We start from the raw sequence: 16791 nt of genomic DNA, 5'->3' as shown, positions 1-16791 counted from the left end.
AGTCCTTGTTATAAAGAAGCTGCATAGTACATGAATAAACTCTCAAGCACTTCAGCTACTTCAGAAATGTGGCACTTATGATGACAATGACATTGTATACACAAGGTACAAAGGGCACCCAGTGGAGAAGCACCTGGGATATGAATTGTTGTTGGAGGAGGTGATATTTGTATTTAATCCGAAGTGAGCAGGAGGAAAAGGAAAGGAAACAAACTAGAGAAGGAACAGTGTAAACAAAGGCACAGGGACATTAAGCAAGCTTGACAGAGCATGATGCCTTTATAATTTATCCAGAAGCTAAAGAGGAGTCATGGTCTCTATGTAGTGAATGAATATAAATAGAATAATAAAATAGAGTGTGGTGGTTAACAAAAAGGACTCTGGAGGTACACTGCCTGAGTTTGGATCCAAGGCTTTACACTAGTACTGCAAGCATAGGAAAATTACTTGACCTCTCTGTGCATATATTTTCTCACTTCAAATTATAGATAATATTATTATCTCCATTACAGGGTTGTTGCGAGACTGTAATGAGCTGTTACATGAAAAATTCTTATACTGATTATCACAGTAGGCTTGATAAATGGTAGATATTATAATGAAAGAATTATAAATAGTAGTGATACAATGAGATTTGCATTTCATAGATATCGCAATGTCAGCGTTGGGTGAAGAGTGAGTCCAATAAGGAAATTAATCAAAAATTTTAGTAAGATACGATGAAAACCTAAACCAGGGCACAGATAGTGGAAATGTTGAGCATTGACAGCTTTGAAAAGTATGTAGGAAATAAGAAGGCTTGGTAACTGAGTTGATGAGAGAGGTGATACAAAAGAGACTGTTATGACTCCCAAGTTTCTGTCTTGGGTGGCTGGGTGAGTGATGGCACATTTTCACACCCTGAGAAATACAGAAAGTGTGGGTTAGTCGTGGGCATGGGAGTAGAGGTGGGGAATGAAGGATAGACAGGAGGAAATGGATCGAAAATGATTGATATAATGAGATATAGGGTGATTTGAGGTGATCAAGGGACACTCCAGAATGAATGTTAAATAAGAGAAGTATATGGTCCTAGTGCTCAGGATAAATATCTAGGCACTGACTTCTCATTTTCCAAGGAAATGATTAAGTGTCTAGTTGGTGTTGATAATGTAAATTTTGAGGACATAATAGATACCCTTTCAGAATAATCACTTCAGCCCTTTCCTGCCCTCAGAAATGAAAAATCTATATATAATTTAAAACAGTTTTATATGTACACCATAAGCAAATCATATTGTTATGAACTATTTTCAAAAAATTATGCACACCCACACAAAGCCACAACTAACCTTTAAATTAATTTTTAAAACAACACAACTTTCAGTAATACAAAATAAATGTATTCTATTTTACGTAAAGATAAAGAGCACAGGTCATAATCTGCTAACTTCTCATACTTGCTATAACTGTAGCATGTACAGACACAAGAAATTAGATAGAAATGGAAGTTATATCCAAGAAGCATATCTTTCTTGGTTAATTTTTTTCTATAATTAGAGTACATTTTTATCATGTAGTAGAGCTCTCTCACCCCTCCTTCAGGCTATCCATTGTTAAGTAAGAATGTACTTTTTTTTTTTTTAGATTCAGACTCAACTCATTCAGTAAATTCAGGAAATATATATGTAAACTAATGCCAGAGAAGTGGATCCCTGGACACTGGAGCTCTGTTAGAGCCATTTATAGGGGAAAATCCCCAGACCTAACTGAAGGGGGTTCATTTAGCAGATGTGCACCTGGCAAGCACTCAGACAGGGAAGAGAAAAGTAGTACATTGCGACAAAGGACAGATGTAAGGTGAATTTGAGAACTAGAGAAACCAATGCATAAAGATGTTGAATGGGAGGCTCTGGAGTAAGCCAGAGGAATGGAAAGATGAATGAAGCAAGAAGTTTGTGATAGATTTTGTTATTGCTCCTCCGATTTACTGCCCCTTTCTGTGTGAAGGTTATACTTCTCTGATTAGCAGACATCAGGCTTGGCTTGTGACTTACTTTGACCAAAGAAAAGTGAGCAGAACTGACCTAGGTCCTTTCAAGCAGAAGCTTTATGACCCATTGCGGAGTTTCCACCTTTGTTGTCCTTCTGCCAGTTCACCAGCCTAAATCCAGATAGGAGCTGTCAGTGATGTACATGCAATGTAAATTCAGGAGTTAATCTTTGCTGTTGAAAGCCACAAAGATTTTTGAGGGCATTTGTTACTGCAGCATAACCTAGCCAAAGCTGATTAATACAAAGTAAAAAGTGAATGAACAATGAGATTATGGGGGCAGGTCAAGGATTGGTTTGAGATTGAGCTCAAAAACAAGAGTTCTCCACCCTAGGTTTCTCCTAATGTTATCCCTGCCAGTCTGTGTGTGGGATTATAGCAGTGTGGCATCATAGTTATAAAAACATGGAGTAGGTATCAAAGAGTGGCTCCCCTTCACATTAAAGATGCGGTCTTTGGAAAATAATTTAATGTCCCTGTAACTCTGTACATCAGCTTCCTCTGAAATGGGGAAAATAAAACCTGCCTCATAGAGTTTGTTGTAAGGATTAAGCAAGGTAATGAGTGCTTCACAGATATCTGGTACATAGTAAACACTGAGTAACTAGTAACTAAAATTATTATTTTGGTTCCATAAAATCAATATGCTTAGGATTGACAATTACACTGAAGGTTATTGCATATGACAACCCATTAAATGAAGAAATATATTTTATAAAATTACTATAACAGAAACTTGCTCTGCTTTTGCTCAAGCATGGTGGTTGCATGACTATTTTAATGACACTTCCCCCAAAATAGAAATCGTCACACAGATTCCTAGATTGAATGCATGGCTTATTGTACACTATGACACTAACGTAGACTTTCATATACTAAAGCAGGGCACTGTTCATGTAACTGCTGTAGGACAAGGCTAACTGGTAGAGAATGGGAATTAGCCTCTGCAGAGTGGTGGAATAATTGGTAATGACAGCAGACCTATCATATAGGATGGACGAAGATTTTTAGAATAGGAAAACATGAATTTCAGTAACATGTGTGGTAGGTTAAATAATGCTCAGCCCCACACCCCCCGCAAGATGTCCATATCCTAACCTCCAGAACCTCTGAATATATTAAGTTACTTGTCAAAGGAAGTTAAGGCTGTAGATAGAACTAATTTTGCTAATCAAATGACTTTGAGTGGAAGAAGTCATCCTGGATTACCTAGGTGGGCTTAATCTAAACTAGGTAAACTAGATAAGGCAAAGAAATCAATTCTCCCCTGCAGCCTCCAGAAGGAACACAGCCCTGCTGACATCTTAATTCTAGCCCCCTGAAACCTTTTCAACAAATGGGGCTGAAAAAAATTAGATATCCAAATGCAAAACAAAACAAACAAACAAACAAACAAAAAAAACCCTAAACTTAGATCCTTAATTAACTTAAAGTGAATCATAACTATAAATGTGAAACCGGAAACTGTAAATCTTCCAGCAGAACACAAGAGAAAATGTTTGTGACTATGAGTTAGGCAAAGATTTTTTAGATACAACATAAAAAGCATAATTCATAAAAGAAAAAATCTATTAGATTTTATTGAAACTTAAAACTTCTCTTTTAAAGAATCTGTTAAGAGAATGAAAAGATAATTCACATCCTGTGAGAAAAACATTTGCAAACTTTATATCTGATGAAAGTCTTTTATCCAGCATGTGTAAAGAACTCTCAAAATGTAATAATTATAAAACAAACAACCCAATAAAATCTGTGTAAAATTTATGAAGAGACATATCACCAAAGAAAATAGATTGTTGATAAGTAAGCATGTGAAATGATGCTCAATAGAAAAATTTAAATTAAAACACGATGGGATATTACTACTCACCTGTTGGAATGGCTCAAATTAGATGACTGATTATACCAAGTGTCGGCAAGGATGTGTGGGAACTGGAACTTCCATACACTGTTGGTAGGAATGCTAACGGTAAAATCACTTTGCCAAGGGATTTGGCAGTGTCCTAAAAAGTTAAAGCCCTAGCTACCATGTGATCTCATTATATTCCTAGATATTTACCTTCGAGAGAATAGAAAGCATAAGTCGGTACAGAATTGAAGATGAATGCTCATAACATATTTCCCCGAAAATAAGACCTAGCCAGACAAGCAGCTCTAATGCAACTTTTGGAGCAAAAATTAATATAAGACCCGGTACTGTATCATATCATATCATATCATATCATATCATATCATATCATATCATATCATATCATACCCGGTCTTATATTATAGTAAAATAAGACTGGGTCTTATATTAATTTTTGCTCCAAAAGACTCATTAGAGCTGATTTTCGGGGAAACACGGTAGCAGGTTTATGTGTAATAGCCAACAACTAGAAAAAAAAACAAATGTCCAGTGAAAAAGGACTGAATCAACACAGTGCATTATGTCCGTACAATAGAACACTGCCCAGCAATAAAGAGGAGTGAACTATTGGTACGCATACAACATGGTGACTCTCCAAATAATTATACTGGGTGAAATAAGCCAGACCAAAGAGGAGTACCTGCTGTAGATGCTATCTGCAAAAAACTTCAGAAAATACAAACTAGTGTATAGTACCTGAAAGCAGATCAGTAGTTTCTGCAGATTTGGGAAGGAGGGAGCCAAAGAGTGGAGAAGGGGCGGGAGGGATTTCAAATTGTTAAGAATAAACTTTTGGGGATGACATATATACTCATATTCACTATACTGATTGTGGTGATGGTTGCCCAGGTGAATGTATATGTCATAACTTTTCAAACTTATACTTTATGTATGTTTACTTTATTGTATGTCAATTATACCTCAGTAATAAAAAAAAGACATTGCTCTTTATTATTTCTTGCTTTATGGTAGAAGATAAGACCATCTGGGAGTACGAAAAAAAATCAAGTTTGGACTGAACTTTAAATTTCATAGGAATTCTCATTTAATTGGATTGTGAGACTAACAAGAAATAATAAGAAACCTATAGAGATACATAAACTCACACTTATACACACATATATTTCTTGGGTCCAGTTCTTCCTTTCTCTGCATCTCCATGTAACAATTTCATGTGAGAATCTGACAACAGTTCACAGGAAGTTTTAATTTTGAGATCCCTTATTTCAGAATTTTAAAGTAGTCATCTAATTTAGTGTACCATTAATGTTATATGGACTGTTGGGATTTTCAAATAGCAATTTGGGATTGGTGAATTTCTGGTTTGACAAGAATCACTTTGGTTTTCATCTCTGTACATCAGATGTCAGAGATCCCTGATCATATGTGAAGCAGCTTTTTAATATACTTGGGCCAAGCCATTTGTAAACTAACATTGCCAAAACAGGGAGATGTGCAAACAGTCAAGTCATACACTTTTAAATGATGACATTGCCTTTTTTTTCTTTTTTTTTTTTTCTGCTTTCTTTTTGTTCTCTACAGGGTGAAGTCTTTTTTGGGTCCCCTACTTAAATCCATTGCTTATTTTGCTAACTGGATGACATAGTTTGTATCTGTATTTGCTGTCAAATTATGTAGCTGTTTTGTTTTCAGTTTCTTAAATTTTAGGATGGTTTATAACTCACAAAGCCGCCCAAAAAGTATTTTTTTGTGGCATTTTGTAAATTATGTATCATCTCTGGTGAATCTTTTCCAAGAATCATGTTTCAAGTGTGCTGCAGTGGCTTGGTGACAACTAGATTTTCCCAAGTCAATATGTGCCTTACACAAAAATAGCATAAATCATGCATCTTAACCTGTTCAGAAGTCTAAGTGCCTTCTCTCTCTCCCCCTACCCCTTTACTCTCTGCCTACTTTAAATTATAGCTACACTTTAGATTGTTTTTCTAAAAGACAGTCTATACAAAGTGTATTTCATTATCACATGGGAGGTTGGTTCCTCTGCTGATCTCATTTTATTATTTCCCCTGATTGTATATTAGTGCTTTTTTATAGCAAATTATAAACTGGTTTTTGTCATCTATGGCCTCATTGTAAGTGACTGCCTTGCGGAATATTTAAAATTATGTCACAGATTTGAACTCTTGGTAATCAACTTCGTTTTCTAGTTCATGGGAGAGATAATGAATGAGATTGTCATCATGATAATGAGATAATTAATGAGATTATTATGAGATGTAATGGAATGTAGAGTCTGTCAACTAGGCTTTCAATTTTAGCTTTTTTGGATTAAAAGAAGCTGACAATCCATAGAAAGTATTCTTGATTTTCCTTATCTGTTTCTCAAACAGTACTAATCCATTAGTTGGGGATTTGGTTGTTACAGTTGCTCAACTTTCTGGGGGACAGGCAATCAGGAGAGGGCTATGCTGACCTAATAGCTAACTTCACAAACATGGGAATAATCTTTTTAATTATTCATCTTTTGGCTTTAATTTCATAAAACCTCATAGTCTGACCAACTCTTGGGACAGTCTCCCTTTCAGTTTGTTTTGCTTTGTTATGTTTTGTTTTCCCTGCTTACACCATGCTAACGTCTATGTATCTTGAAGAAAGTAAATAGGACATTTTCAAAATCTGTGCAGATTTTGAAGAGATCATGAGAATTGAAACAATAGATGTGTTTGCAGGTTGGGGTCTTTTTCTTCCTTCCATATTGTAACCTGTCTTCTTGATTTTTTGTCTTTTAATCCTAAAGTACATTTTTAATAGTTTTGTTTTGTTTTGTTTTGTTTTTTCCCTGCCAGAGACTGGAGTTTGGCTCCACATGGTTTCTCCTTATTTGGCAAATTCCTCTACCTCTCTGTGTAGTGGCATTTGAATGGTCTCCTGCCTCTACTTGAAAAATGATAAAGGATTCAAGTAGGACACACATCAACATGCAAAAGAGTAAGTTAATTTTTTTTTCTCTTTAGTAAGCATTCATTTCCCCTATACATTCTCATCTACATCATTCCAAGTCTAGACTAATCTGATGAAATATTGCATTTTTCTCCCTATCATGAGTTTTCTCTTTGTTTTGTCATTTAAAAAAAATCAGCATGGGACAAAATAGTAGGGACGAGATAGATTGATTTCTGAAGAAAAGACATTTACGTGGTCTAATGATAACGCTAAAGGAGAGAAATCGTTAATGTCTATAATGCATGAGGGGAGTCAATGGGAACAATGAAACCAGGGAGAGGACGCACTTTGTCTGCAATTATGTAAATATCAAATGTTTGAGCTTGGATTTTAACTTGGAATTGCCCAATTTACAAGTTCATGTACTGTGTCAGTAGCTTTGGGCTATAAATATATTTTAAAAAAAACACCCAAAAAAACCAAATGCAGCTAACTGAAGCTGAAACAAATAGGATTTTATTCTCACGTAAGAAGTCTTGAGGGAAGTAGCCTCATGCTGGTGCAGTGGCTTAGTGATATCTACAAAGACTCAGGCACTTTGAATTTATCCTGGGCAACTAGTCTTCTCAACTCCATGGCTTTTGGTGCTTTCCAAAGCTTAAGGCATCAGTTCTGCTTTCAAAATAGGAAAGAGGGCGGTAAGGCACAAATGCCTGTTTAATTTGAAAGCATAGCCTTTCCTGGTAGACCTTCTTTGCTAGCCTTAACAGGTTTTATTTCCTCAAATCTTATGGGTCAACCTTGTTACATGACTGCTTGTAACTCTAAGGAAGTAGGGGAGAAGTGTGTATTTAGCTTTCAATTTTTTTTTTATGGGGGAAGATAGCAAGGCAGAAGGGGTTGGGAATGGATGTTCCGAGAGCCATCTGCTATGGTCTGAATTTTGCGTCCCACCCCAAATTCATATGTTGAAATCCTAATGCTCAGTGTGATGGTATTAGTAGGTGGAGACTTTGGGAGGCGCTTAAGGGTAGAGTCCTCATGAATGGGATTAGTGCTCTTGTAAAAGAGACCCCACAGAGATCCTTCACACCTTCCACCAGCTGACAATACAGTGAGAAGTCTGTAACACAGAAGAGGCCCTCACTTGACCCTGCTGGGTGACTGGATCTCAGACTTCTAGGCTCCAGAATTGCAGAAAATAAGTTTATGTTGTTTATAAACTATCCAGTATTTTTTTATAGAAGCCCAAATGGACTGAAACACCATCCAACAATGTCTGTCATAAGCATTCTTCACTAAACTCCACTGCTTCCCCCCCAACCCCAACCCACTTGATCTGGGCATGAGCTTTGGTCTGGACAGAGGGGCCTCCTTTCCCAGTGCAGCCCGTCTCTTTGGGCTTCCAGTAGATGGATGAATGGTAAGACAAATCATTTGTGCCCATTTGCTCTCCTTAATGCTGAGCAAGAACAGTCGTGCTATCGAGTATATTTAGAGACAATTTACTTAATATCATTTCAGAAGACTGACTATAAACATTTGGTAATACAATCTTTGGCCAATTTTTCTAAATAAAGATTATTTAAAATCTTAAATCAAGGACAACATTGGAGGGGATGGCTATTCATTGTTGTGATTCAATTAATAAAAGTATCCCCATATAATTTTAATGGCTATATTCAGAGATTTACACTGCTGTAAATTATCCCTGGCCTTTTGTTACTGATGAGAAATTTAGGTATAGTTTTCATCTGGAGATGATACAAATAAATATAGTGAAAAGTGAGGGTGGCATATTTTATTAGTGGAACATTCATCTAGCACGCCTCAAGTTCAAAACGATGGTAGTAACTGGAAAATCTTTACTGAAAACACTTTAGCGTTAATTCTATGACTAATGACAAAAAATACCACTCATTTGTTTATTTATGCTAATTAACCCCAAGTATTTGTGCAAATATACATAAGAACTACTTTAACTCACTTATTTTGAAATATCTAGAGTTACTTTACTTGTTAGGATGTCTTTGAGAAACAACTTTTCTCCCCTAGCATTAGATTCATGTGGAAAATAATTACTGTTAAGATTGCTCTTCATTGCTCTTTTTTTTCTGTTTCTGTTTTGTTTACTATTATACTTTTAGTATTGTGGGGTGGGGGGGAGGGGGAGTTTTAATGGAAAGTAACCTCACAGGGTGATCTGATCAAAAATTCCTAACTGGGCAGGTCATAGTGGGTAGTTAAGCCCCAGGCATATAACTTCTTTCTTTCTTTTTTTGTGTTTAATTTTTGTTTTTCAATTACATTCGACATTCAATATTATATTAGTTTCATGTATACAGCATAACGGTTAGACATTTATATAACTTACAAAGTGATCTCTCTCGTAAGTCTTATAAGATCTCTCTCATAACCCCTCTTTAATAAGAGGTTTATCTTTGCCTTAATCAAGCCCTGTTCATTGCTTCTGTGCATCTAGGTTAACACACTTTTGAAATAATCCATAACCATCCTCAAGAGAGCACATAATCTTGTTAACAATCCTGTAATCAAATCCCTGCCTTGCTTTCTCCCAACTCCATGCAATCTTCCTCATACCCCTTATTTAATTTCAAACGAATAAAAAACGATGCAAAAGTGTTATTCTCAGGAGCATTTGAGATCTTGCTCCATAGCATATGTCATCAGTTTGGCTCACATAAACTCTTATAAAAATTCTCTGCAGGTTTGGACATTTCTTATGTTGACGGTATTTGAAACAGCACATGGTATATTGTGGTCATGAATACTTATTGAATAAATGAACAAATGAGTGACTTTCATGAACAGGAAATTAAACAAGAAGTGACAATCTGGGATGAGTAGAGAGGAATCTCCACCATGGACACAAGGTTAGTAAGAGGGCTGGAGAGGATCCAGATCTTATGAAAAAGGGAAAATTTGAAGACTTAAGAAAAATGAATCAGGGCAAATTGGAAATGGAGGTTACAACTAGAGGGAGAGTTCTGGCGGGGTTACAGGAAGAAAGGGGCCTGAGGTACATGCATATTTGCATATGAAGGGAAGGAAAATGGGAGTGAGGGAAACTAATCTTTGATAACTGCTTCCAGATCTTACCCCTGGCTAAACTGAACAAGGTTTTGCTACCTTCAGTTGACCCACTGAAGTGGCTGACCAGTTCTAAATGTAACAGACGTGAAGGTTTTCTGTCTGAAAGTTGGGATCCCTTCTGTTTGTGAGCCCGTAAATTGTATAATCAGTGCCAAGCGAACCTTATAGAAATCCTTACTGTCAAACTTCTTAAAGTAGTTGTATTTCTAATAAATTTTTAGCTTCCTTTGCTTATAGAGATAAGCTGACACCTTTCTCCATCAGAGGCACCGATTAATTCTGAGCCCTCAGGCAAGAACATATAAAAAGGCTTTCCTACACTGTATCAATTATAAAAATAAGCAGATCTCCAGTGGGGAGAGGCTCCTCTGTTTCTGAGTCCCTGGGGTAGGGGATATTTCTCTGTATGTTTTCTTCCAAATTATGCGGTTTAGATTTATCTTCTAAATAAGCAGTGCCTTGTGTCGAGGGGAGAGCTGGAGGACGAAGCAGAACAGCAGCAGCCCTGGTCTGCAGAATGTCTCCAGAACGTTTCAGCAGGGAGAGAATCCCATTTCAGCATATCCAAATTTATCTTTTCTCCAAAATCGAGACTTTTTTTTCATGAATATTAGAAACAGAACTGTTCCCTTTCCCCTTCCTGTAGCTAAATAATTAAGCCTGTTTCAAGACACACAGTCAAAATCGGTTTCCTAGTCATGAATGCTAAGCAATGGTGGCAAACTTTTCTTATTACAGTTGTCGCCATCAGCCAACATTTGTTCTTTGTGGATTGTTCCTTAGAAGAAAAGTAGTTTTGGAGAAATTGACATGTGTTTGTGTGTCTGCAGTAAGGAAAATACAAAACAAAGGTGTTTTTCTCATTTCATTTTGCTGTCTTATTGCCATTTTTTGAATCAATTGAGTGTTTATAACACTCATCAAAGAACTTTAGATGGTAAATGAGAGGAGAGAGAGAAAGAGAGCGGGGAGAGAAAAAGAAAGGGGAAAGAGAGAGAGAGAGAGAGAGAGAGAGAGAGAGAGAGAGAGAGAGAGAGAGAGTATGGGGAGACTGAGAAACTATTGAAAAGAATCTATTGCATTCAGTTTAGAAAAAAACCTAGCAGGCCTAGTTTTGCACCAGACATAATTTACTTATCTTGTTTAATTTAGGACAGTGCTATTTAGTACAAGTAAACATTTTATTTTCTATAATTTACTATTGTGCTTGATTTTCTCCTTTCTCAATGTTGAGAATTCATGGTTGTTACTCTTATTTAAATGCTCCATTTGTTGACTGCACGTGTTCCAAAAGCAGGCATAGGAATTATTATTTTTTGTGTTATTTAAAATATTAATTTATGTTTCTATGGTAATACATGCATTGATATAAAATTTTAAATATATACAAGATAATCTAGTGAAAAATGCTTTTCCTCCTACACTGATGCTTAAGCCAGTATTTTTTCTCTCCAGAGGCAACCACTGTAACCAGTTCTTTTTATATCCATTGGACATTATCTACATACAGACAGATAATCTTCTTTTTTTTTTAAAACGCAAATGAGAACCCATTTTGTTTTATCCCTTCATCTCTCTCTCTCTTTCTTTACCACAGTTTGGGATCATTTCTTATTAGTACCTATAGAACTGTTTTGTTATTTTCCATTTCATTTTGTGACAGAAATAGACTTATTTAAAGAGTGACCAATTGATAGGGCAAACAAAAATGCAATAATGAGTAGTCTTGTATGTGTGTTATTTCATACCTGTGTGAGTTTATCTATGGGATAAATTCCTAGAAGTGAAACTACCAGATTAGGATATGCGCTTTAAATTTTTCAATAGATTTGAAATTGCTCTGCAGAGCATTTATACAGTTTTGAAAATGACAAGGTAGTTTATAATTCCAAGGTAAAAGAGTCTTGATTTTGGGTCAGAAGTCAGAAAAACCAGTGTTCAAGTGCAACGTTCTTCACTCACATTCGATTTGATTTTAGAAATACTCCCTCTCCTTCATCTTTGTTTTTCCACCTAACGATGAGGCTAATAGTATTTTGCCTTGGACAGTACAGTTCTGGCTCAGGACACAAACTTTCAGGATTTAAATTCTGTTCTCACCACTTACGTGTGACCTCCCCAGTCTGTACACTAAGGCTATAATAGTTCTCATATTAAAGATTTGTCATGAGGGCTTAATGAGGGAGGTAACACATAAAGGACAATTAAAACAATAAAAACTCAAGAAATATTAGCTATTTTTATTATAACAAAAAAGTTAAGATGTTCCTACTTTCTAAGTTTTTACAGTAGAGTGAGATGACAAATAAATGAGTGTAACTAAATGAGCTAATAAATATGAAACACTTTAAAATTCAAGGTAATATGTAAATGTAAGTTATTGTATATTTAATTAATGCTTTTTAGTACAACAAATAAATGAATGAATGGCTAAATCATAAATTTAATATATCAGAAGATATTAGAAATTTATCCAAAAATTGTATTTGATTTTTTCCAACTCTTTCTTTTGTTCTTTGCTCATTTGACTAGCATAATTTTTAAAGCTGATTCTTTAAAATAGATAAAAGCTATAATTAATTTTGTTGTAATAAGCTAAATAGGTTTTAGAGCTTTCTGTTCTGTTATTCTATCTATCCATCCATCCATCCATCCATCCATCCATCCATCCATTCATCCATCCATCCATCTATCTAATCTATCATCTATCCTTTCTCACCTGCCTTGAGGGAGAGAGAGATGCTACATTATGTGGATAAGAAGTAACCATTAGGTGGGCCATGACAGTATCAATTCAATTCCTTCTCATCTTACAGATGAGCAAAGAAAAGTTATATAATTAACGGAAAGACAAAACCCTTAAATCATTTTTTCTTTCATCTGTACTAATGGCCGCAAATAATTCATTCCTTTATCTACCTAAGCAGAGACACTGATGAATGCAGGCATTGTATGAAACTTCTTGGAACTAAATTAACTTACATTCTTGTTGGGGAGACAGGACATACAAATAATTAATCGGAGAGTATTTCTAATGTAGTACATGGGAAATAATGTAATGAAGTGGGAACAGATTGTGTTTCTCGATGCCATGGAAACTGAGCAAGGAAAACATTTGTAGATTAGAACTGTCAAAGCAGCTTTCACAGAAGTTTTAAGTCTTTGAAAAGGTTTCTGATTGAGAAATAAATGTCAGAGAGACATCCTATGCAGGCAGAAACTGTGTGCAGAAAGATTCTATGGAGAGAACAGGGATTGGCAAATCTTGGTTGGCATTGGGGAGTCATGGGTTTGCAGAGGTAAGGCTAGTCTCCTGATGGAAGGCCTAGACATATCACTTAGGAGATTCAACATGATTTGATATGGGAATAGGAGGCACAACAGGGATTTGCAATTGGATTAAAATGGCATTTAAAGAAAACAATTAGGCAGTAGTTTGCATTATTGGCTGGAGTAAGAGATCAGCAGAAGGCTATTATAGAAATACAAGAGAGCGATTGTCAGGGTGATAACCATATAATCATTACTTATTATCGCTTCTGGTATGCTGTTTATTTCCTTTCTTCAAACAAAATTTAACGTGTAACTTGCATACAGAGAGCATACAAATTGTAAAAGCTCTAATTTCGACAAAGTGAACATACTCGTGTAACTTCCATCTGGATCAAGAAATTGAACATTCCCAGGACCCCAGAAACCCCTTTTTGTGCATTCTCTGTTATTATTTCCTGTAAAGATAATCACTATTCTCACTTCTATGACCGTGTATTTGGTTTACCAGTTTTTGAACTTTATATAGATGGACTCATACAGAAGGTATTCTTTTATATATTATTTCCTTCACTAATCGTTATGTTTTTAGACATCCACATTATTGTGTGTGACAATAACTTATTTAATACTCACTGATGTATAATATTCCATTACTAGAGATATGTTTATTTATCCGTTATACTACTGAGAGACATTTGTTTCTAGTTTTTGATTATTTTCAAAAATGCTCCCATGGTCAGTTCTATGCATGTTTATGGTGAACACATGTATACATTTTGGGGGGTATATACCTAGAAGTAGAATTGCTGAGTCATGGGGAATATGTACATTTACCATGTTTCCCCGAAAATAAGACCTAACTGGGCAATCAGCTCTAATGCGTCTTTTGGAGCAAAAATTAATATAAGACCTCGTCTTATTTTACTATAATCTAAGACCAGGTCTTATATAATATAATATGATATAATATAATATAATATAATATAATATAATATAATATAATATAATATAATATAATATAATATAATATATAATATATAATATATAATATATAATATAATATAATATAATACCGGTTCTTATATTAATTTTTGCTCCGAAAGACGCATTAGAACTGATTGTCTGACTAGGGTCTTATTTTTGGGGAAACACAGTAGTTTTAATAGATATTGCTTCGTAGATTTCCAAAGTGGTATACCTTGTTTACATTCCTATCAGCAGTATATGAGCGTTCCAGTTGTTCAACTTTTAATTGTCTACCTTTTGTTCTAGCTATTTTGGTGACTTATGGGGGTATATATCATTGTGAGTTCATTTTTTGTAATACTAGTGAGGTTCAGTATCATTCATACTTTTGGCCATTTGGATATCTTGTCTTGTACTTATTCAGTACTTTCGTCATTTTCTCTCCATTTTTATCTATATTAATGCTTCTTGCTTTCATATCTACCTTGCTATTTTTGTGGCCACATGCCTTTGTTTTGTTTACTCTGTACATGATAAGATTTCTTTCACATTTTCTGTGTTTTTATATTTTAGATGTCTCTTTTGTAAGCAGCTTATAGTTGCATGTTATTTTTATTTAGTCAGATAAACTTTCCCTTTCAATCAGATTAAATCCTTTTACATTTAATTTAACTACTCTTATGTTTGGGTTTAAATCTACCATCTTCATATTTGTTTTGTCTTTGTCCCACCTATTAATTATTCCTTTTTATTCTTTGCTTGACTTCTAGATTAATTGATTTTGCCAATCATTTAGCTATATATTCTTTTGTTGCCCCGTTTGGGTTATTCTAGAACACAGATTGGCAATCTTCCTCTGTAAAAGGCCAGATAGTAAATACTTTAGATTTTGTAAGCCAAGAGGCAAAATCAGGGATACTATGTAGCTACTTATATATTAAAAGAAAATGCAAATTTCCGCAATATTTTATTGACAAATTTCAAAATATAATAAAAGTAATTGAGTAAAGCTTTTTGTAATACAGGTTTACTGATAGGAAGAATTGCATTCTTTCTTTGGGGGAAAACATTTCACTTATTTGGTGTTCAAATTTAGTATTCCCTATTATCGTGGAGGAAATGTGGTCTCCTTTCCTTGCTTCTATAAAAGACAGTGAAATTCCCTTCTGAAAATGCACCAGAATGTGATATCTCCATCTCTCTTTCAACACCTATATGCTACTCTCTTAGCTTTAGATAACTTTTTATGTTAAGAGCACAACCTCTAGAATAAAACTCCCTAAGTTTGAATGTCAAAAGAACTCAACATTAACTGTGTGCTCCTTAACTGTTTAGTTAACCTATCTAGAAGCTTCCATTTTCTCATCTATACAATGAGTAATAGTACTTACTTCATAGGGTTGATGTACAGGTTAAATGAACTAATAAATGCAAAGATCTAGAGCAGTGTATGACATATCGTATAGCACTCTATTAACAATCTATTCTTTTTGTTTGTTTGTTTGTTTTTCCCTACAATTTAAAAATGTAAAACCATTCTAACTTTCAGGATACAGAAAAATAGGTGGTAGGTTGGATTTGCCTCTTAGCCATAGTTTGCCAACCTATTTTAGATATCTACATGAAACTTCTACTATAATAGAAATTAGTCCTTTTACAATGATTTATAGTCTTTTCACTTCCTAGACAATGAAGCAATTTTAAGCATGCCTTACCTCCTTTAGCATTTTTGCTCTTCTAGCTATGTATTTTAATTCTTTATATATTTTAAATTTCATAAGACACAATATGTATTGTGTTACAGAGTAAAATTCATTTATATTTTCCATATATTTACTCATTCTGTTGTGCTTCATTACTTTCTGTATATTTAGAACCACTTTCTTTTGCCTAAAGAACATTTAGTATGTATTTATGTATGTATGTATGTATGTATGTATGTATGTATGTATGTATTTGGCATGTATCTACTGCCAATGAATTTTCTCTACTTTTGTTTGCCTGATGTAATCTTTATTTGCCCTTTACTGTTTAGAAATATCCTTCTAGGTAAGGAATTCTGGTTAGAAGTTATCTTGATTTAGAGGTTTGAAAATATCCATTGTCTTCTGATTTCATTCCTGTTAGTAAACCGTCGGTCAATGTTATTGTTGCTTATTTGAAAGTGTTTTTGTTGGTTTGTGTGTATGTATATAGCTGTTTTAAGATTTTTTAATTTGTTTTTCCAGAAGTATATATAGATACTTGCTTTGTATTTAATGTTTGGGGTTATAGAGCTTCTAAATTCTGTTGCTTGATATCTTTCATCAGTTTTTGAAAATTCTTGGCTAGTACCTTTCATATATGGCTTCTTACTTTTTTTCTTTCTATTTTCTGTTTAAGAATTCAATTATATACATGATAGGTGTTTTCACCATGTCCATTATGTTTCATACATTCTGTCTTTAATATCTTCCGCCCCTCCCAAATATCTCTGCTTTCGTGGAGATATTTTTACTGGCTTGATTCCATTTCACTAATACTCCTTTCCATGGTGTCTAATATGCTATGTTGAGTTCTTTATCTTAGTTATTAACTACATCAATTCTAAAAT

At 34.7% G+C, this 16791-nt stretch overlaps 1 long non-coding RNA gene across 1 annotated transcript in view; it reads left to right on the top strand.

The window, feature by feature from the left end:
- The window catches only part of LOC148759307 (uncharacterized), a 59181-nt gene that overhangs the window by 13212 nt on the left and 29178 nt on the right, over positions 1-16791 (top strand). The window contains exons 2-3 of the long non-coding RNA XR_016022995.1: positions 6749-6890; positions 9574-9739. This is a non-coding gene — a long non-coding RNA (uncharacterized LOC148759307). The remainder of the gene's footprint in view (positions 1-6748; positions 6891-9573; positions 9740-16791) is intronic.

The sequence above is a fragment of the Rhinolophus sinicus genome, chromosome 1, assembly GCF_057876585.1.
Source record: "Rhinolophus sinicus isolate RSI-liver-muscle chromosome 1, RSI-T2T, whole genome shotgun sequence".
In the NCBI taxonomy this organism is placed as follows: domain Eukaryota; kingdom Metazoa; phylum Chordata; class Mammalia; order Chiroptera; family Rhinolophidae; genus Rhinolophus; species Rhinolophus sinicus.
The sequence above is the reverse complement of the archived record's forward strand: the minus strand, read 5'-3'. Positions and strand labels throughout refer to the sequence as shown.